Source organism: Felis catus, chromosome C2 (genome assembly GCF_018350175.1).
Source record: "Felis catus isolate Fca126 chromosome C2, F.catus_Fca126_mat1.0, whole genome shotgun sequence".
Lineage (NCBI taxonomy): Eukaryota > Metazoa > Chordata > Mammalia > Carnivora > Felidae > Felis > Felis catus.
Genome location: NC_058376.1, coordinates 74,196,501 through 74,219,716, shown reverse-complemented (window position 1 = coordinate 74,219,716; position 23,216 = coordinate 74,196,501). Strand labels below are relative to the sequence as shown.

At 49.1% G+C, this 23,216-nt stretch overlaps 1 long non-coding RNA gene across 2 annotated transcripts; it reads right to left on the bottom strand.

The window, feature by feature from the left end:
* Positions 1-9,161: 9,161 nt before the first annotated feature.
* Positions 9,162-22,968, bottom strand: LOC109503501. Of its 2 annotated transcripts, XR_006585151.1 has the most exons (3): positions 19,920-20,150; positions 15,228-15,373; positions 9,162-9,567 (listed from the first exon to the last, which is right to left on the bottom strand). It is a non-coding gene; the product is annotated as an uncharacterized LOC109503501 (long non-coding RNA). The 2 variants fall into 2 exon arrangements; XR_002745571.2 differs by lacking the exon at positions 15,228-15,373 and having other exon boundaries at positions 19,920-22,968.
* Between the last annotated feature and the right edge of the window lie 248 nt (positions 22,969-23,216).

The window sequence follows — 23,216 nt, the reverse complement described above, 5'->3', positions numbered from 1 at the left end:
AAAAACACACATTGGGGTGCCTGGGTGACTCAGCCAGTTAAGCGTCTGACTTCGGCTCAGGTCATGATCTCATGGTCTGTGGGTTTGAGCCCCACATCGGGCTCTGTGCTGACAGCTCAGAGCTTGGAGCCTGCTTCAGACTCTGTGTCTCCCTCTCTCTCTGCCTGTTCCCGGCTCACACTCTGTCTCTCTCTCGCTCTCAAAAATATATAAACATTGGAGTTTCCATTTAAACACACACACACACACACACACACACACACACACACACACAAACTGGGGCGCCTGGCTGGCTCAGTCAGTTAAGTGTCTGACTTCAGCTCAGGTCATGATCTCACAGTCCGCGAGTTCGAGCCCCGCGTCGGGCTCTGGGCTGATGGCTCAGAGCCTGGAGCCTGTTTCCCATTCTGTGTCTCCCTCTCTCTCTGCCCCTCCCCCGTTCATGCTCTGTCTCTCTCTGTCCCAAAAATAAATAAACGTTGAAAAAAAATTAAAAAAAAAAGTGTCAGCGTTTTCGCTTCTGTGCAGAGAGTGGAGCACAGCCAGTGTCGAGGGAGACGAGACCAAGGACCTGAGGGGCCACACGCGGCTCCAACCTGGATGAGTCCAGGCCTCACTGACCCAGGGCCGAGGCATCCTCTTTACACGCAGAGAACCTTTTCTTCTCCTGTTTTACATCGTGCTTCATTTTCTTCTCACCCGTTGTCATTTCAAAAGGGGCACGAAGCAATTCGCTCCGCAGGCCGGCACCTTTCCTTTGTTGGCTCTCCCCTATTTATGTCCTTTTCCATCTGGGGGTGGCGGCCCTTCAGGAGGCGACACCAGCGATGTTGTTAAAGGTGTTGGCTCCCTCCGGTCTCATTTGCTCTGGAAAGAAGTCTGGTTGGATCGAATGCCCCTGTGGAAACTCAAGCTGAATTGTCTTCATTTTCTATCGTTTTATTTTAGCATCCCAGTGGTCCCCGCCAGTCAGGGTCTCCACCGGCAGTTCAGTCATTCATCAATTTAAAGCTTGGCCGTAAGGTTCTGGAAAGTATCCAACTCCACAAAAGAAATCAGTTCTTTCCTTTTCATTTTTCTTTCAAAGCAAGAAAGAATCTGCTCATCTGGAAACGAGGGATAATGACTTTAGGGTCGACTGGGAATCTGCTTTTAGGTAGTTAATACTCAACATTTTAGTCACAAACCAAAAAATTACCCCAGGTTAGGTACCAGGGCTATTGAGAAACTAGTGAGCTCATCTTTTTTATTTCATAATAAATATGCCTAATTATTTCATGGATCCTTGCTCTCACTTAATAATAACAGCACTTATAGGGGCGCCTGGGTGGCTCAGTTGGTTAAGCGACCGACTTCGGCTCAGGTCATGATCTTGCAGTTTGTGAGTTCGAGCCCCGTGTCGGGCTCTGTGCTGACAGCTCAGAGCCTGGAGCCTACTTCAGATTCTGTGTCTCCCCCTCTCTCTACCCCTCCCCTGCTCACGCTCTGTGTCTCTCTGTCTCTCAATAATAAATAAACGTTTAAAAAAATTTAAATAAGGGGCGCCTGGGTGGCGCAGTCGGTTAAGCGTCCGACTTCAGCCAGGTCACGATCTCGCGGTCCGGGGGTTCGAGCCCCGCGTCGGGCTCTGGGCTGATGGCTCAGAGCCTGGAGCCTGTTTCCGATTCTGTGTCTCCCTCTCTCTCTGCCCCTCCCCCGTTCATGCTCTGTCTCTCTCTGTCCCAAAAATAAATAAACGTTGAAAAAAATTTTTAAAAAAATTTAAATAATAATAATGACACGTATTACACAGCAGAACTTCTCTTATATTAACTCATAACTCTCTGAACAATCCATAATATTATCCCCATTTTACAGATGAGGAAATTGAGGCACAGAGAGGTTGGGTAGCTTGCTGAGTTTCACACAACTAGTCCTGGCAGAGGTGGGATTTGAACTCGGGCAGTCTGGCTACAAATCCTGTGCCCTCAATCACGGCTGTCCTCTACTTTTTATTTACAACCATAGTGAATTACCATCGGGCCAGGAAAAAGGAGGGCCAGACTTCAAGATTAAATGAGCATTAGAGCTGCATTAAGTAACTTTTCAGGAGGACCAAGTCTTGCTTTCTGGAGTTGGAGTGGTTTTGCTCCAAGCTGATTTCATCCCCTAAAGGGAACTCATTGGGATGCTGCATGGGGAAGGAGAAAAAAGGACACGGAATGTCCCTCGTCAGCCTAGGCCTCACCATAGCAGAGAAGTCCATGCCATTCCCACGGAGGACCCCCAGACCACTGGTGGGACAGCCGCTGTTTTATAGAATGCTCCAGCAACCTCAGAGGAGAAAAATGCTGAGGACATCATACACCTCTGGGGATACTGGCCTCACGGTAATGCACGTGGAAGACTTCCCGGAGCACATCTCCCAGTAGTCTAGATGCGAATGGTTTGTGAACTAGATGCCCTGGGTTGGGCAATGTGGATTCGTATCCCTGGGCTTCCTGATGGAAGTCTCTGAGATCCTGTAGAGATAGCTGGTGAAAAACCACCTGGTATGCCAACTCCAAGCATTCCTGCTCCAACTTCTGGGTATGACCTGTCTCTATAGGGGTCAACTTCTCCTCTAAAGAGGGGAACGTTCCATTCTGCCATGGGTTCTCCTCAGAGAAATCTCATCTGTGGCCGCCATTCCACATTTCCAGACTTCTTTTATTTTGATAAACATCTACCAAATGTCTGTCCTCATATTGCTGTTTTCCACAAAGAATCACAGGTACTGTGTCTCAGCCTCCTCGAAACCAACCATGGGCAATGCTTCCTTACCCTACCTCCTCTCCATCTTGAATAGACCAGGAAGCTTTTGTGGGGCCGCTCTTTCTAGGATTTGAATATAGAAGTCATAAATAGTGCTTTTTGCACACACTACTTGCCCCTGCCCCTTCATTCTGAGGCAGAAATCACTGTACTGGGCAATTACTACCACGGTATGGTCTTTAGATTCCCTAAGATTTTCCCCCGGGATACTCACTGTTTATTCTGACTCTAATTCTATCTGGGATATCCCACAGTTCAGAGTTAGTTGAGCCAATATTAAAAGTAGCATGCTATACAACCCAGCCTAGCTGGTCTCATTTTATAAACGTCACACCATTTATAAAAGTGCTTTGGGTGCATCAAAAAGTTCCAGCAAGAGCTTTGGTCTGTAGAGCAAAGCATTATCGTGGTCCTCTAGCATCAAGAGACAGGCAAGCGGCATTTTCCAGAAGGCTGAGGGTTCCAGGCCTATGGGCCAGCCATATTTGTGAATCTAGCTTGCAACGTACTGCCTGACAAGAAAGCATAATTCTTATGTCTACAAGGGGACCTTGAGACGAGGAATCTGGAAGTGAGTGGCTGTCCCAGAGGCAAACTCCCTAAAAGATAAAAGAGGAATTTGTAGCTGCCACACTATTTTGAGATCACGAAGGGTCGGTCAGAGTGAGAAGGCAGCATTTCAAAGTGTGCTGATGATATAGGCCTGGAAAGTCCCTGAGTCAAGGACTGTCAGAGACAGGACTGTGTCCTCTGACAAACACTGTGGTGAGATTTGGAGCAAGTGATTTAATCCCCCTGGTTCCCCTTTTCTAAACTGTAATACCTATTAGCACTGACTGCCTAGGGTTAAGAAGGAATAAACTGGTTTTTACAGTAAAAGCGGGGAGAACACTACTTGGCACATTGTAGCACTCAAGAAGTGATGCTCGTTATTAGGAGGAGGAGGAGCCCTCCCAACTAAAACAGTGGGCACAGTTCAAGACCTCAAGTTTTCTTGAGCCATTTCCTTTCCGGCTTTGCCCCACTGGATCCCAGTGTCCTTATATTCACACATGTTCTTTCAAGATGGCGTCCTGGATCCTGGGAAGCCAAGAGGCTAGTAACTGGAATACTGGAGGGAGAAACAGGACACCACCTATGAAGTGTTCTTGCTAAAAAAATCCAAAACACGGACTCTGGGCAGCCCATATACAGAAAATCTAGGGGACAGAGCTACCACAACCATATAAACTATAGGACTGCATTCAGTAAGATCCATACTGTGGCAAACTCTATAGGGCAAGTAACTTTGCTTCTTCAAGCAGCAATAACAAACAAAATGCTAGAAAAAAAAAATAGAGGAAGATACCTATAGATTAAAACAATCATAAGAGACCTATCAGCCATTTACAATATATGAAATTTATTTGTATCCCAATTCAAATAAATTTTTTTCATGTAGAAGATAATCAGGGAAATATAAACACTGACCAAATAGTAGATTATACTAAGTAAGGATTATTGAATTAGTGTCGAAAAGTGTTAGGTTTCGTGGTTAAAAGATTAACGGTTTCATGGTTAATGTTTTTGGAAGAATCTCTGTCTTATGGAAATACAAAATGAAATACATATACTCGTGATGTCTGGGATTTGCTTCAGAAGAATCCAGGGAGAGGAGGGGATCGAGATAAAGCAAATTGGCCAGGAGTTTGGTAAGTAATAAAGCGGGGCTCCCGCTATTTATGTGTTTTTATTACAGTATTCTTGGTACTCTTCTATGTGGCGAAATATTCTACCATAAATAGGAAAAGGAAACCCAGTTGAGTCTGTGGGTTTGGTGAAGTGGTGGTCCCCTGAGGAAAGATTCTTCCCCGGGGTAAGACTATTGCCACGGAAAGGTTTGGGGAGTTACTCACCTCTTCTGTTTTGTTATCTGTAAAGTGGGGATTGGATAATAACACGTGCCTCATGGGGCTGCTATGAATATTGAATAACTAAGATATAAGTAAAGCGTATACGACGTGGCCTGAGTAACAAGGTAAGTACCGTAGGACGTTTGCTATTATTACAGCATATTAACCAGCCTGCAGTGCTTCACCACATCAACCAGAACTAAGTCTCCACAGAACTCCACACCTCACCAAGTGCCTTCACAGACACCACCTTTTTTGAGCTTCACAACTGCCCCTGGAGAGAAACACTGGTCTCATTCCCATTGGGCAGATGGGAAAACCAAGGCTTGGTTCATGGTGATGAAAGCCAGGTAACGGCCAAACCTGCACCAGGGTCAGGTGTGCTGACTCCATCCCACGGCCTCTCCAATGTAACAAGGCTGCCCCTTGGGGATGAGTCAGAGGATAAGATTAGATGCTCAGTTTTACGTAATCAAAAGCTCGATGTTGTCTCCGCATGTTGCGAGACATTGGTCTCTGCATGTCTCTGCATGTTGTTGTCCCCTTTCCCTGGCTGGGGAAGGCTGATCACACTCATTTGGAGCGGACGGATGACTCATAGCCCCAGCCTGGGCTGAGGGAGGCCACGGACCTTAGGCAGCCCCTCCAGGTAGAGTTTGGCCAGCCAGGCCTCCGTCCTGTGGTCAAGGAGCTTGTCACCGGCTGGGTCTAAGCATGGGTCTGCCAACAGGGCTAAGGAAATATAGCAGACAGGAGCCACCCCGAGGCCGTAACTCAGGAAGGAGACTTCCTCTGATCTCGAGGGGGTAAGGGGCAGGCAAGTGGGTCCCAAAACACTAGTCCAAGGTTTCAAAACTAGCTTCTCTCAAAGGGAGAAATCTTCGGGCAGCCGTATGGTTGATCCTGTTAGTGATTTCTTCCAAGAACAGGCCTGGAGGCTCTGGGCTCTTTGAATACACATTAATAATAATAATGAAGCCTACCATTTATTGAACGCTGGCATCGTGCCAAGCACCACAGACATATTTCTCATTCAGACATTCCTCATTTACAATACACTGTGGAGCAGGTTATTTGTTTTTATTCAAACAAGGCAGAAGTTTAAATTTTTTTTAATCTTTATTTATTTTTGAGAGAGAGAGAGAGAGAGAGAGAGCGTGGGGGAGGGGCAGAGAGAGAGAGGGAGACACAGAATCCGAAGCAGGCTCCAGGCTCCGAGCTGTCAGCACAGAGCCCGACACGGGGCTCGAACCCACGGACCGTGAGATCGTGACCTGAGTCGAAGTGGGACACTTAATCGACTAAGCCACCCAGGTGCCCTATATTTAATTCACCATATACGTGCACACCTACTCATGCATTTGGCATATATATATATATATATATATATACATAAAACCCCACAGTTCATTGTTTTTATGAAAATAGGATCATACCTTATTCAGCAACTTTTTTCATATATTCATCTATCTTGTTTCCAACCCTGTGCATATAAACATGTGAGAGACCAGAAGGAAACCTGGAATAAGCAAGAAAGGTTACTGGATGTCTCTAAGAGAAAAGTACGTATTGTTCAGAGCACACCCTTTGAACCTCTGAGTTCATTCTGCAGCTCTGTAAGTGGTAGGGGACAGAGGGCACACAGCGGTTCTTGACTGTGGACACACAAATGAGCCAGGCAACCTTCCTCTGTCAAGCAAGGCCAGTTCATTGTGTCCATTGGAAAATGCATTTCAAGTTTTCTCACCTACACGTGTCCGTTTTTTGGGTTCTCCTTTGACCCAACTGCAACATCTCTCTAGTTCATTCAATGGTAAGCGAAAATCTTTCACGGGTGTTCATTTGTTATCTGTTTGAGAGCTGTAATTTTACATCCCTTGGAAATCCTCTTTCCACAGCAGGCATTACTTTTATTGTAGAGATGGGGAAATTGACGTTTAGCAAAATAAGCCAAAGCTCAAGGTAACACTGTTGGTAAACAGCAGAATTTGGATTCAAAGTCATGTCTGTCCATCTCTAAAGCGACCGTGCAATCCTGCCTGGATGGATAACTTTAAAGGAGCAAGTACTAGCTACACGCCAGGTACCAGTCTAGGTATTTTAGATGTACTAACTCATTGAACCCTCCCTGTAACCTACGAAGTGACTGTGGCCTTGTTATCGCCACCCCACACCCCATAGAAAGAAAAGCAAGCTGTGCACAGAGAGGTCAAGCGGCCAAAGTGGGATACAGAGCCGGGCACCAGAGCTGACGCTCTTAGCCGCTACGTGTCCCTCCCAGCTCCTCTATCTGTGTTCTGGTAAACTGAAGCCACCCCAGTCAGTCATTTGGATGATTATCGGTAAAATAACACTGCCAGGAAATTTCGGTCTTGAAAGAAGCTAGAGGCAGGTGTATTCATTTCCCATGGCTGCCGTACTGAAGTGCCCAAAACTGGGTGGCTTAAAACAACAGAAATATATTCCTTCATGATTCTGGAGCCTGGAAGTCTGAAACCAAGGTGTTGGCTGAGGCACGCTCCCTCCAATGGCTCTAGGAGAGAATCTTTCCTTGCTTCTGCTAGCTTCTCGCGTGTGCCCAGAATCCTCGGCGTTCTTTGGCTTATAGATGCGTCCTTCCCATCCTCTGTCTTCACATGGCGTTCTCCTTGTGTGCCTCTGTGTCTCCACAGCATCTTCCCTCTGTGCCCATCTGTCTGTGTGTCCCCATTTCCCTTCTTATAAGGATACCAGTTGGGTTGAATGAGGGCCTGCCTATAGTCTTCACCTTAACTTGGTTAAATCTGCAAAGACCCTATTTCCAAATCAGGTCACATTCCCAGGTACTGAGGGTTAAGACTTCAATGTATCTCTTTTGTTGGGGCTGAGGGGACACAATTCAGCCCGCAACAGGCACCACACTGGAGGTTACCCCTCCTAAAGTGTCTCCGGAGCATGCTAGTCGCACGAGAAGCTCTATAGCGAAAAGGTTCCTGTGGTCTCACAAATGAGGAAAAGCCACACCCTGCATGTAGATTCCCCTGCGGTGATCCTTAGGGAAATTCACACACCTCACATGACCCTAAGACCACTGAGGCCTAGTCTCGCATTGTCACCCTGTAATTTCTTGAATGTGTGTGACCTTGGGCAATTTATTTTCCTGTCTGGCCTTCAGTGTGCTCATCGGTAAAATGGGAATGAAAATTCCTAATTGGTTACTTATGGTAGGTTGACCAGTATCACAAACAGACCCCAAAAAGTATAATGGCTTGGAAACAATAGGATATGTTTCTTTCTTGCTCGGGACTGAGCAAGGAACACGCTGGCCGGGTAGTCTTTCTCCACACAGGCATTCTGGAGCCATTTTACATCTGTGGCTTCCAAGGGCATCTGGGGGTGGTCCCCGTCCCTCCCCCCCCCCACCCCAGGGGGCAAGGTAGAAGGCTTGGAGAGTGCTTCTGGGGAGCTTTTCACGGGCCAGGCTCTGTATGGAGCAGCTCACTTCTGTTCGTGTGCCACTGGTCAGAACCCACTGCTGTGACCGCCACTAACTGTAGAGGGGGGTGGAGAACGGGGTTCCTGGAGGAGCGGGTTATTTCCCAGCAGGACCTCAGCCCTGAAGAAACGGCTGGAGGAACTTCTGGCTGAAGATGAGCCATCTCTGCCACCCTTACCTCGCAGGTGCATTCTGAGGATTACGTGCCGCTTTTGACATATGCAAAGTCCTTAGTATCACACACAACTAAACAAATGGCAACAGTTTAAAAATGAAAAGGAGACGAAGAGGAAGCCCCTTGAGAGATGGAATAAGAGACCGGCCCTGGGGCGCGACAGAAGTGTGGGACCCTCCTCACTGCTCTTCCCAAGGCATCGCAGGGGCTGCTGGCCGGTGTGTGGCAGGGAAAGGGGAGCAGAGGCCCTCGGGGTGTCATTCAGCCCCGAGCAACTCCCCCCTCCCCCCCCCATTTCCTTTCCCACCAGATGGAGAAGCGTGTGCTCCAGAGTCTTGACAGCCTCAAGGCTTCCTGGCGGTGGCCCCCAGGACTGCAAACCCCACCTTCCTGTCTTTGCGGAGCCAGCTGAGGGGTGGGCAGCACGCCAGGCCCCCGCGGCAGCCCCTGGAGCACACGCCAGTTGCAGACTCTCAGGATGCTGGAGGGAGGGAACGGGCTCTCACCAGATCACCGCAGCCACGGCCTCACTTGCAAAGGACTCCAGACACCCACAGCCCGTGCTTCGTCCCGCTCCCGGCTTCCCCCGCTACCTGGCCACACAGCACAGATGAGAAGTGACCATCTCCAGACCTCCCGCCCTCCGGACTCCATTGGTCCTCAAGGTGCCTCAAAGAATGCACCTTTTCATTTTAAGTCCGCATTGATTATTAAGCTGTACCTCACATCACGTCCCCAACCCCTCAACATGAACGCGGTTCCAACAGATGTCCCCCACAGCCCCTCCCCACCTTTCTCGAATGTAAATAAGCTTCTCAAGCTGCCATCGGTATATACACACAACTCTGCTTTCGGCTCTTCCCGCTCTGCTTTGTATACACTTTCCCATGGATCTGGGTCATCGTGGTGTTGAGTATCTCACAGGGCTGCAAAAAAATATGGACGACGTATTTTGCTTGAGACTCTTAATACCCAGAACATCTGGGTGATGATGCTCAGACAACTGGAGAGATTCTTGCTGATGCTGCAAGTCTCCAAGTGCAAGTTCTCTTGCAGGCAGAAAATGCTGGATTTTGCATCTGTTCGCAAGAACATGGGTTTGCTCAAGCCCAGTGGACCGTGGGGTGTGACAGTGATTTCTTCCTTGCAAGTGGCATGACCTCTAGGAGTTGCCATTGGCCGCCGTCGTGAGTACAGTCCAAATTTATTGGCTTTGATGCCCGCCTGGTTCCCTGTGTAAATTAAAATGTGACATTATTACACCCTCCAACAGCCCACTGGTGACCTTTAGCACACTCCCCCCTCCGCAGCCATTATTCAGCATAATTTGACTGGTTAGAGGCAAGTTGGGGGAGTGGGGAGGGTTGGGAGGGGGCAGGGACAGGCAGAGTCCAAATTAGAAACAGATTTAAAGAGCATTTGCAGGGAATTAGGCAGTGGGCCAGGAGTGCTTGCTGGCAGCATGTGTAACCCCTCTTTAGGGACTGTCAGCTCCTCCTAGGTTTCCACAGCGGATGTGTCCCGGCCAGAGCGCAGCTGGGTTTCAGTTGTCAAATCCACAGCCAAGACATCTGAGAAGGAGGCGGAGTGCCTGTATGCACACGTGTGTACGCGCCCAGGCCACACTCACACACACACGCACGGCCCCGAGGACACTCCCAGCACAGTCCCACACGCGCACACCTACAAAGGTGCGTGCTGAGTTGTCCACGCACTCCCGACACGACAGACAGATGCAGGTGCACTCGAAGAGAATCAGGACAGACACACACACTGACGTGTGTGCGCACAGACTTGGGCTGTGCCCCTGCCGACACCTCCTAAGAGGAATCCCAGAGCAGGTTTATCAATCCACGCCCCCTTGCCCCTCCCCAGAATGTCTGTGTGACGTTGGCTTAGCCCTTCAACCTCTCTGAGCTTCTGTATCTTCGACTATAAAGTGAAAGAAGGCAGCCGTGACCGTTGGGGTGAGATCATAAAGGTGAACACCCAGGTAAACCATGCAGTGGCATTCAGGTGTGAAACATGGTGAGGACAGGGGTGGTGGTGACAGTGATGAAAAGAACAAGCCCTTGGTCCACATCCTCTCTAGAGGGAGCATAAAGAGCTCACTGACTTGATGCTTACATTGTTATAAAAGAGTGAGAAGAGCTTTGCATCATGTGGGGAATGGGGCAGAGAAAGACCAAGAGCCCCTGCGGCCGGAGGAGGGCAGGATGCACCATGCCCCGCGCCCGGCATGCACTTCTCTGTGGCTCTCCGCTGCCCGGGAGGCCTGGCCATGGGCTCGTGCATCAGGATTCTCTCTCTCCCATCTCCCTCCCTCCATGTGCCTGCTGTTCCCACCAAGATCCTTCACATCAGCTCGTCCTGCATCCACACCCTTGGTGAGGAAGATCTTCCCTTCTCTCCTCTCCTTCCTTACCCTTGAGGTTCTCCTCTCCAGCCACCCTCATTCCCAGAGCCCCACCCACCTGAGTCCCTCCAGGTTCTGATCAACCTCACCTGCCTTTTCCTAGAAACCTACTATGTGCCAACAGGTCTTCGTTCGGGGTGCTGCGGGGCTGGGAGGGGGTGGTAAGACATGAATTAGATGTCACCCCTGCCCCACAGGGTTCATAGCCCAGCACGGAACACCAATAGAGACCCAGTCAGCAAATGTCAGAAGAGGGCACTGCACTAGATAGACCCTGGGAAATCAAAAACCACCAAAGCACACCCTACTGTGCGGGCCAGGACACTCTATACCAAGTGACCCAACGTAGGGCAAGAATCAGAATGGGTGACACCAGTTCCTGAAAACAAACTTCCATATGGAGCTGGTCCCAAGACTCATAGTCCCACTGCACATCAGATTTCCCCAGTGCCAAAATCCAGACGGATTGGGCGGTGGTGATAGGGGAGGGACTAGAGACATAAGGGTGGCAAGGTGTTAGGCACAGCAGCAGGCTTTTCTAGACCTTCATTTAGTCAATAAATATTTAAGGAGCGCCTCCTACGTGTGAAGTGCTGGGGACGCAATGATAAGTAAAACGCAGACCCTGATTCGAGGGGCTCAGTGTCCAGAAAGAGAACACTTAGTGCACAAACAAGCAATGCCAGTGCAGGGGGATATGTGCTCTAGAGGAACGGGCTGGGCGTGTGGGGCTCTGGGGCACAGAGGAGCCATCTCATTCAGACAGGAGGACGAGAGAAGGCTCCCAGAGGGGTGGGCACACAGGGGGCCAGAAGGAGTTCGGATGGGTGCTAGGTGAAGAGGGAGCTGGAGCGAGCACAGAATGAGACTAGAAAGATCATCGTGGAAGGTCTAAGCTGCTCACTCACTCTCTCATTCACTGATTCAACAAGTATTATCAGCAGCCACATGTCAGGCCCGATGCTGGGTGCTGAGACTGTGATAGGGAGCTAGACTGGCACAGGAAGGCTGAGCTGAGGTTGTAGCAGTGTGGTCGGAGAGGAATCCATAGCTTTGAGAAATTGACCATCAACTTTACGTGGATGGCGGCAGAGAGGGAGGAGGAATGATTTAAGGTGATTCTCAGGTTCCTAGCTCGGTGCTGAGTGGGAGGTGCCCTTCTGTGCAGGGGGAAGGGGACACACACAGGGAAGCAGCTGAGGAACTGGGGAAATGATGCGTCTGCACTGGTCTTGCCCGTTTGCAGGGCCAATGAGACAGTGGCAATACTCAGCACCTAACTCGGGCTGGTCGCCACCCAGACGGGAGTAAAGCCCCAGCTGAACATACAGGGAGCATCGGAGAAGGTGGCAAGAGATTAGTCAGTTGTCTGGGGCCCAGCTCAGAAGGGTAGGGTTTCAGATGGTGTTCTAGTCCCAGAGTTGAACTAGAGTGCTAAAGGCAAAATGTCAGTTCATTCCTGGTCTTCAGCTATTGGGATTGTGCTACCAAAACAAGCCCCAGCCCCCTCCGGTCGAGGAACTCTCTGGATGCAGTCAGCATGGCTTAGGAAGCTGGGGAAGGAGCCGGCACCCACACGGTACAGTCTTTCATGTGTTAGGTCTGTTCTCCACAGCACTCAGCACAGAGCTGGTCGGATAGTAAGTGCTCAATAAATACTCTGCTAGGAGCAAGTAGACAGGTAGCAGAAAGCAGGAGTCTCACAGTGACGAATGCAGCACTGACCTCAACTGGGCCCCTCCCTGCGGGGTCTTTTGGTCACATTAGGAGAAAGCCCCATTTGCTTATCATCCTCCATAAAGATGGCAGCTTTTAGTGCCTACCTCTACCCTTCTGGAGCGGAGGTCAGAGACTTGAAGCTGACACCCTTTGAAACCTCAGACGTTAGCCCTGCAATCGGATTCCCTAAAATACTGCCACTTTGATGAAGTCCAGGCTGGCTTGCTTAAAATAAATACCCAGACATCACAAATCAAACTGAGATTTAGGACCTGGAATAAAGGAGAAGAAACAGCCAACCCAAGACATCAGAAGAGCATTTCAGTGCGAAAGCTCACCTCCCTTGGACCAGGCCTCGTTTGAGTAGGTCAGTTTCAAACGTTTGCACCGAAGGATGACTGTTTAATCAGCAGAAAGGACAACGTGGAAACCTGGAGTGACAGGATCCTCATTTTTTTTTTTTTCCTACTAAAAAGCTAAAAAGCAGCTGGGCGTTCACGGTTTGGGAGGCACCTCACCCAACTGCAATTGCCAGACAGAGGTACGGATCATCAGTGCCAGCAGGGCCCTGTTCAAAAGCATCCCCTCCTCCATGGCGGTGACCTCTCCGAAGCTTCCAGCTAGCTGCTCCTGCAATTCACTAGTGTCCCGGGCACAGGGCCAGTGCGTTTCCTTTAATCCCAGCGCCACCCTTAGTGACGTGGCTCAGTGGACCCCTAGGGCTGCAGAAGAGGCAGCTGAGAGGGAGGGCCTCGGAGCCAAGATCTCCAGCTCCGTGGGCAAAGCTGAGTCCGACTCCACCTCTGAAGTTGTCCCTCATCTGTGCTGTGGATGCGAACTGTGAGCGAACTCCACCCCATCTGCCTAATTTCTCTTTTGGAACATTTTATTTATTTTTAATTGTTTCAATGTTTATTTGTTTTTGAGACAGAGAGTGCACGCGAGTTGGGGAGCGGGGCAGAGTGGGAGACACAGAATCCGAACCATCAGCACAGAGCCCGACGCGGGGCCCGAACCCACGAACTGTGACATCATGACCTGAGCCGAAGTCGGACGCTTAAGCGACTGAGCCACCCAGGCGCCCCATCTGTATTTCTCTTCAAATAGAAAAATATCTTGTTTCTTGTCACGCCTGTCACTCTCTGAGGAGCAGACTTCTCTAGAGTAAATTATATGTATGCTGTGTAAACAAAAAAGGTATTAGAGAAATGCCAATATACAGAGGCAGGGGTTCAATCAAATAAATATACCATACTTCTGGTTCCCAGATAGTGAAACTTTGGCTCAAATTTATTCTAAGATAAAACCTGATCCTGTAAAATATACTCTAATGAATACATCACACAGAGTATTTGTTTTTCAAAATGAGGAAAAATAGATTCTCTTATCAAATACTTGGGGTTTGCAATAGATTCGTATTAAAATAGGAAACTTAATATTTTTTTCAGTTCCTGAACAGTAAAAGCATGGGAAAAAACGAATCACAAAAAATCTCTCTTCCCAGATGCCGGGCCAGGAATATCTCCCCTGGAACCTGAGATGATGAAGTTGTCACAGAGATATAAAATATGAGAAAAATATAAACAACTAAGAAATCGACCGAATGTGGCCCCTCCTAGAATGAAGTGAGCAGTCGGGCCTGTGCTGCATGCCCGAAGGGTGTGTGGTCCCTGCCTGGCCGAGAATAGAAGCAGCCGCCACCAGCCGGTGGCCGCCACCGGGATGGGAGTGGGACCGGTGGACTTCCTGCCTTTTGGTCGGACAGGCTGCCTTCCTGAATTACTAGGTCTAGGAAGCGGTGTTGACAGGGGTGGGGGGAGACGGGGGAGAAGTCACACGTGTCACCTAAAACCCCCTCCCGGCCTTCCTCCTCGCGCTTCCCCTCCTACAGACCAGTTACCTAATCTGCACCACACGGAGATGGTATCTGGGACCTCTAACGGCTCTGAAATGCCACAGTTCTATAACTCAGATACAAAATCAGTAGTATGTCATCGGAAAAAGCTCAGCCCCGACTCCCAGGTCGCTCGATGTCATGGGTAATACGCCAAGTGTCGTGGTCAAGGACTCCAACAATGGCTTTCTGTGCTGAACACTTAGCATGTACTCGGCCCATGTGGGCATTACTAGCACCCGCGAGAAGACAGAACACACCCAAGGCACAGTAGCCCCCCCAAGCAGCCCCTGGGGTGTTCAACCCCCAACCCCAGTCTCTGTCCATCCCACCACACTGGACACTGGACTCTTTCTAGAGGTTCAGGCGAGGCACACGTAAGGGTCTTTCTGCCTCATACCCCCTTCCACTGGCAGCACTGGGAGAAACAGTTACTCCTGACCTTCCGTCTCCCCACGGGAGGGTGATGTGCCTGACCGGTAAGTCAGGGAGAGCCCACGCCTGCCGGATCCTACTCTTCGGCCTCTCAGACCCGGGTTGGCTGGGCCAGTATATCCAAAAAGTATCATTTCAACATGTGCTCAAGCGTCACATGTGGCTACTGGCCACTGTCCTGGCCAGTGCAACCTTAGAGGCTGACCCACCCACCTCCCGGACTCCGGCTTGAACATTTCCGGGGGCGGAGAGGTCCCCACCTTCTGAATCACTCCAGTTACTTGGTGGGTGCCTCTGGGTGCCAGAAACCTCTTCATATCATGCTGAAATCTGCCTCCCTACAATTCCCCATCTCAGTACAAGCCACGCCTTCTGGACTACCTTTCCCCCATGGTGGCTCTTCTGGCGTTTAAAGACAGTGGACGCACCTTCCTTGTTCCCCAGCGTCTGGCTCTTATCAGGGTTAAATGGCCCCTGTTACTTTAGTTCTTCCTCACACGACTTCGTTTCTTGGCTCCTCACGGGCTCATCCTCTATTAGACCCCAGTCTGCCACTGAACTCACGTCTGTCGCTCTGAAAGACAGAATGGGTCACATTCCCCCAGAAAGTTCCTCAGCCTCTTTCAAGTACCCAGATCCCTCTTTCCCGGCTCCTGCCTCCCTGAGTCACTGCCCAACTTCGGTATTGTTTGGTGGGACACAGCTTCTGGTTTTTCCTCACTGGAGAACACTATATTTATATCTGCCATGGGCACCTGTTGTTTTTTGACTACCCACTATCCAATCTGCCTAATTTAGAAGAATCCCAAAATAGGGGAGAGGCACAGCCCCACCCGCTGTGGCAGAGGCCGAAGGGGAACAGACGTTCACCCTCCACACTTCAAGGCACCCAGTCTATCACGGGTTCATGCCTGAGCTTTTGAATCCGACAGCGAAGCCTGAAAACAGAGGTTTCCGAGATTTATTTATGATGGTGGTGGCAGTCAAGAGTCCCAAGAAGAGGCAGCAAGTCTCCTGAGGTGGTGGCATCAGGGGAAAGAACCTACTTCTGTTGCCTGCAAACAAGGCCCCGACTGGCAAAAGAACCACAGACAGACGGTGCCCTGTGAACACGGGCTGCACCTCGGGCAAATCGTCTTCCCTCCTCGGCCTCTGTTTGAGTGGGTCCATCTGAGCCGCGCCCTTCATTCCTGAGTGTTTCGCACATTCTTCCTGATGGTTGAGAGATGTGGCCGAAAGTGAAATGGAGAGAGGTCCAGAATATCAGACGGAGGCCTCGCTCCCAGTTCTTCGAAACAGTTCTCCAGAAGTAACTGAGTTCATGGCCTGAGTCCAAGGCCATGCACACTGGATGAAAATGCAAACCTCACCATGGCAGGGCTTTTTGTGTCTCCCTGTATTTCCCCACTCCAAATCCACTTGGGGCTCTGAACTCCAAACCGTTTTCCAAATCGAAGCCAAGTTTGAGATGAGAATTCTCGTGCCTTTCTCTGCTATCACCAGGGATGACTGCTCCCATGGCCACCTTGGAGGAGAGCCCCGAGGCCCTGGATGTATGGCGGCAGAGAACAGCACAGGTCTTGGAGTCAGGACAACCTGGGTCCTCACCACAGCTCGAGACCCCTGATGTTGAGGGACCCCGGGCCAATGGCTCCCCTTTGCTGGGTCTCAGGTTTTCCACATGGAAAACAAGGCAGAGAGTGATTTTTGAGGTTCCTCTCAATTCTGATCCTCTGTGACCCTGAACGCCTTACTGTTTTTTCCGCTTCTTTCTGTCTTCGATACTAAAACTTTACAAGTTTCTGAAGGGATAAACAAAATACGATATATCCATACCATGGAGTATTATTCGGCCGTAAAAAAGAATAAAGTACTGATACAGGCTCCAGTAAAGACGAACCTTGAAAACATTAGGCTAAAAGAAAGGAGCCAGTCACCAAAAACCACATAAGGTATGCTTTTCAGAATAGGCACATTTACAGGGACCTGAAGGAGACTAGTGGTTGCCTAGAGCTAGCAGCGAAGGGGTGCTCACTGACAAGAGACACAGGATTTCTTCTTAGGGTGATGAAAATGTTCTAAAACGGACAAGGGTGATGGTTGCACCACACTGTGAACTTACACAGTATCTTGAATTTAAAATGAAATATATTTAGAATCCAACAATTCTATGTTGTTTGGTTTTTCCGGTTTCTCCTTTGGTCAATTAGCCAAAATTAATAGATCTGTTCGAATGTAACGTCTTTAAAGCTGCCCCTTCTCGAAAGGTCAAATTAGCAGGCTAAAAGGATCCGAAAAAGGAAGGATGGGGTCTGACAAATTCCTGCACTTGAGTGCAGAGAGTTTGCTGGGAGTAGCTTCTCTTGTCTCTGGACTTTTTATTAGACTCTGACACATCCTCATCTGAAGAAGAAATACAGGGGCACCCGGGTGGCTCAGTTGGTTGGGCGTCCGACTTCAACTCAGGTCATGACCTCACGGTCTGTGGGTTCGAGCCCCACATAGGGCTCTGTGCTGACAGCCCAGAACCTGGAGTCTGCTTTGGATTCTGTGTCTCCCTCTCTCTCTGCCCTCCCCTGCTCATGTTCTCTCTGTCTCAAAAATAAATAAAAACATTAAAAAAAATGTTTTTTTTTTAAAGAAATACAGAAAAGTGCCCACCATACTTGAATGTGCACACCAATCACCTAGGGATCTTATTAAAATACAAATTCTAGGGGTGCCTGGGTGGCTCAGTCGGTTAAGCATCAGACTTCGGCTCAGGTCATGATCTCACAGTTTGTGAGTTTGAGCCCTGCGTTGGGCTCTGTGCTGACAGCTCGGAGCCTGGAGCCTGCTTCGGATTCTGTGTCTCCCTCTCTCTGCCCCTCCCCAGCCCGTGCTCTATCTCTCTCTCTCTTAAAAATAAACATTAAAAAAATTTTTTTTAATAAAATAAAATACAAATTCTAATTTAGTAGGTCTGGGGTGGGGCCCAGAGTCACCATTTCTAACCAGCTCCCCAGTGCTGCCCATGCTGCTGGCCTGTGAGACACACTTCCAGTTGCCAGGCTCCGAGGTCACACAGTCTGGTGTGACTGTGGGTCACTTGCCTTATGGCTGATCGGAACTCAGATACGGTGTGCGTGAACGAGCGAGAGAATGGAAGTGATGTAAGTGGAAATAGACACTGGATTTTATAGACTGAGTAACGAAAGAATGTGAAAGAATTGTTCTATTGGTTGTTTGTTGAAATAATGTTTTGGATTTTCTATATTAAATAAAATGTATTATTATTTTTTAATTACAAGTTTTACTTGTGGATGATACCAGTAGTCCCCTGCCCCCCACCATTATTCATTTTCTCTTCTTCCTTAATAATAGATTTTCAGCTGGCTCCTGGGGGTCACTGGAAACAAAGACTACATTCCCACCTGAAGAAGAAGGAGAGGAAGAAGAAGAGGAAGAAGAAGGAGGAGGAGGGGGGGGAGGAGGAAGAGGAGGAGAGGAAGAAGAAAACTACATTCCCCAGTTTCCCTTGCAGCTAGGTGGGGCCACATGACCAATCACCACATAGAATGAATGGGAAAGAATCATCTGGCTTCCAAGAGCTTTCTTAAGAAATTACATAGGTGCAGGGTGCTTGGGTGGCTCAATCTGTTTAGCGTCTAACTTTGGCTTAGGTCAGGATCTCGTGGTTTGTGAGTTCAAGCCCCACATTGGGCTCAGCGCTGGTGGAGCCTGCTTGGGATTCTCTCTCTCCCTCTCTGTCTGCTCCTTCCCCACTTGTGCTCCCTCTCTCAAAATAAATAAACTTAAAAAGAAATTACATAGGTGTATTCTTTCCTCCTTCTCCTTTATTCCTTCTTCCGTCCTGCTGCCCAGAATGCAGAGATATTGCCATCTCGGGCCCTGAGTTCAAGGCCATGCACAGTGGATCAAAATGCAAACCTCATGATGGCAGAGATTTTTGTGTCTCCCCATATTTCCCCCGCTGCTGTAATGCCGGTGCCTAATTGATGCTGGATAAATATTTGCTGACTGACTGATTAAATAAATGAATGAAGGGACAAGTCTGGGTGTCCGATATACTAGGGAGTTGATTCAGCCCCATACCACCCACCTGGACTTTTACACGAGAGAACCAAACTTATACCTTGTTTAAACCCAAACCTAATCCTAATCAATACAATATGAAAAAATCCTTAACTGATTTATGCCATGGAAGGTTTACGTGAAATGTTAGGCTAAACCTCAGTAAATCGAATCACATTCTCAATGCTGCGTGATGTTCATCTTTTCAGTGTTGCAGATTAGTCTACACTGCCAAAATGCATTCTTTTGTTTGTGTAATAAGTTGAGGTTTCAATATTTCAAGTTTCTAAAATTAAGCTATGCCTCTCACAGTGCTTTCTTACTTACAATTCAAAGCATTGTAGAAATCCAACACAGCAATAGTTTTTCCTAACGGCCCTAGAGTACAGGTGAGTTAGCATCAAAAAGAAGCATTTTGTAAGGTAACAAGGAGCTAATTTCCTTTCCAGATTAAGGGACAATCTTCCATCTCGTTCTCTGTCCCTTACACTTCACTGTTTCTAAACCCAACAGGAGTTTTACATCAGAGGTTAGTAATAGCAGATTTTAAGCAAAAACAAATGTCTTTCTTATTTTTGAAAAAAATCATTTCTTTGCATTTGCCCAAGTTTTCAGCCCTACCGATGTCTGAGAAGAACTGAGCCTTTATACAATGCTCTGCAAAAGAAAAGAAAACAAAACAAAACAGTCTCTGTAGCTTTGGACAAGACAGCAGAGTACTTAATTCTGGTATGCAAACCGGTGAGGACGAAGGTTCCGTCAACACTGTATGGGGCCCCATGTCCTAGTTCCCTATGCTCAGAAGAAAGGATTTCAATAAGCCCTGAGTGGGTAGCAGGTTAGACTAAGGTGGAGAGGAGAGGGGCGAGTAGAGTGGGAAGAAAACCAATACAGACTGGCCCTGGTGTTTGCACTTGGACCCTTCCCAAGGACAAGGATGAGTTACAATTACCCATCAGCAGGATGGCAAGGACAACACCCATGTGATTTTTTTTCTCCCTTCCAATTCCCTGGCCTGGAAGCCTCATTCTTCATTCCAGACTCACCAGGCTTTGAAGTTGTAAGGAGGCCATGTATCAGCTGCCGGTCATGTCGGATTCATGAGTGGTCACTCGGGGACAGGTTTTGCTGGAGGTTCCAGCTGCTGGAAGGAGCCCTCTGTTCTGTAACACTAGAGGAATTCTGGAAGGAGAATTTAATCAAATGGCATCCTTACTGCTCACAACAGTATTCTCCAGGACTGGAAGCCTCATGTTTGCTGTTACCGAGTTGACCCATAAACACAATGTCTGGATATTTCTAGACAGAAATTGTCTGATATGTAAGTTCCCTGATTTCAGCTGAAAAAAAAAATTAAATATGCCAATGGTACAGATTTTCCCAGAGCTAAGTTCCAAACTAGAACTGAGTGACAAGCCTTTAAAAAATGTGTTTAAAAACTCTGAGGCCACAGGATACTATTTAGTGATTGATTTGTGATATCCTGGACAGAATTCGGAGTGCTGGGGTGTGAGCAGAATGGAGCAGGTAACAACATAAAAAAAAAAAATGCAACAGATGAGACTGCCCATAGTGAGGTCCACCCAAGAGGCTAGACACGTGGCAAAGAATGCTGGGAGATGAGGCGGGAAAGACCAAAGGAGATCAGTGGACTTTGGCCTTACCAGCAGTGGGGGACCATTGAAGATTTCAGAAGCCAGATTTGTATTTTGAAACGTAAATCTAACAGCAAAGTGGTTACGCAGATGAGGTAGGGAGCCACCGGAAGCAGCTATAACACAGGCGATAGACCCTGAACAGGCAAGGGCATGCAGAAGAGGGGAAGGTGACGGCTTTGGTGCACACTGGTCTTGGGGTAGGAGGGAGCCAGCCAGATGCAGATGACCTTCAGGTGTCCACCTTGGCATCTGTGGAGACGGAGAGGAAAGCGCAGCTTGGGAGGTGGATGGTGGAGACGAGTTCTGTTGTAGACAGTGACTTTGGGATGCCACATAAGGGACACCTCTGCAAAACTGCCTGGGTTTACATAACCCTACCTTTTCCTGGCTAAAGGATATCTTTCCATTTATTCTCACTATATCCTCTCTGTGTGTCAGACAGTAGACAATACTGAGGCCCCATCTGGAACCTGACCCCGAGCACAGAGAGCGTTCAGCAGGAACACCATATCCCTCCAGGTAGCAATGGCCACCATTTCTTCAGCACAAGTTACGTGCCCAAGCTTTCAGGGCTAAGAAGTAGCAGAATTGGTGTTCAAATCAGGCCTACCAATTCTCCTCAATGAGATTATACTCAACCATATTGTATAGCTTCCAGCTGAGGATCAGAATCAAAACCTAACCAGTTCTATAATGGCTTCATTTGCAAACTCCTTCGGACATTCCACTCATTGAATTAACTAACAATGAACTCCGTTAAGCACAAGGTATAAACACAGTCAACCCAACACTGGTGCCTGGAGTAGGGAGAGTGCTTGTAGTTGTGTAAGAACAAGAGTCTCTGTCTTCAGGGAGTTCAAAAGCAGAGATCCTTGAACTACAGCCTGGGTGCAAAACCTAGCTCACTGCCGGTTTTTGTGAATAAAGCTTTATTGGAACACAGCCACGCCATTTGTTTACACACTGTCTATGGCTACTTTTGCACCACAATGGCAGAGTTGGGCAATTGCTACAGAGACCAAGTGGCCCGTAACTTAAAATATTTACCGTCTATCCCTTTACAGAAAAAGTTGCTAACCCTTGGTCTAGAGTCAGAACCATAGAGGTCATAGGCTATGATAAAATCTAGATTATTGAAATGCCACTAATAAAAACCTGTGGGCATGGCAGGGGGAGGGAATAAAGCCACAGGCAGGATTCACCCAGAAGGTTTTCAAAATGTGCTTCAAACAACGGGCTATTAGCTACAGACTCCGAGGGCGGGAGCTTGAAAGCACGCAGTCCAGGGTAAGGTAGGAGAGGTTCGGGCCCTTGGAAAGTAATAATCATCTAAGTTATCTTTTTAGAGCAAGACAAGTCATGGCGGTGGCCCTGGATCTGCCATGACTGAGCCGTGTGACCTTGAGCCAATCTGCCTACCTCCTGGTCCCCAGATACCGGGCATCTCTTACTGACGTATCAGGTCGTGAGAAGCAAAAGTGGGGGGAAAAATACCCGAGCGACTTGTGAAAATTTGAAGCGCTCTGTAAATCCTGGGGGTCCTTGGGGCACACACATGGTCTGCACACACAGACTGCCCTGAGGATAATCACACGTAGCACTTAGAAGCAACAACGTCGACCGGAATGCAAAATTGCCTTTGTCCCCAGCTCAGCACGCTCTATTTTGTATTAATTCACTCACAATACAACCCGGTAGGTTACGAAAGAGGCTTCCCCTGAGAGGAGTCATTCTTCAAGCTGGGAACGTGTGGACATCCCACCCCAGGGGACTACAGTGTGTTTTCACAGAGGCGGAGGCCGCCTGGAGGTTGGAGCCGGCCTGGGCTTATGCCGGAGGTCTGGGCCCAAGCGAACACATTTTGTCTGGAACCATCACAAAGGGGTCTTTGCGTGTCCCCAGCCAGCTGGCCGAGGTCTGCTAGACGCCGTGTTCCCTGCTCCCTCACCCTCCTCCAGGAAGCTCCTCCTCTGGTCCAGCCTCAGCGGTGCTTTTCCGCTCACGCCCAGAGCCCACATCCCAGCCCTGTCAGTGCAGGCCGCAGCACCTGGCTGGTCTTCCTCTACACTGGGCCAGGCCCTCAGACACGGGAGAAACCAGAGCTCGCTCAGCTGGCCAGCGCCTGCGCTTCCTGTCCAAGTGTTTGTGGCTGGGCTTCCTGCTGACGGAAGGGCGGCTGCAGCTCCCCTCTGACATCCCGAGAGGTGGCTCCCAGGGCCCCAGCCGCCAAGCACGTCCAGCTGGCACCCGGCACAGGAGCTGCGGCTGCACTCCATGCAGCAGTCAGACGACATTCGCGGGGACGCTGGGGTCAGGCCTCGAGAGCTATAAAGGGGATTCCTCTGGGAAGAGAGGAAGCTGTGAATCAGAGCAGAAACCCGGGAGCTCAGGCTTGTGGCTTGTCCTGGGCAGACGGCCAGAGAGTGCCTCCCATACACCCCCCCCCCCCACACCAGAGTGACAGACCCCCGCGCTTCACTCGGGCCCGCCTCCCCGGCCACCTGCAAACCTCTGCCCTGCATCCCTTCACGGGTCTCCGCCACACAGTTTCCCTCCGCCCCCGGTGGCCTGGGGACAGGGCCTGAGCACCCAGAGTATAGACAGACCACCCTGGCTCTGACCTCACGGCCTGGGGGAATTTAACGTCACAGAGAATCAGCTTCCCTTTCACGAGTGGAAACTGGA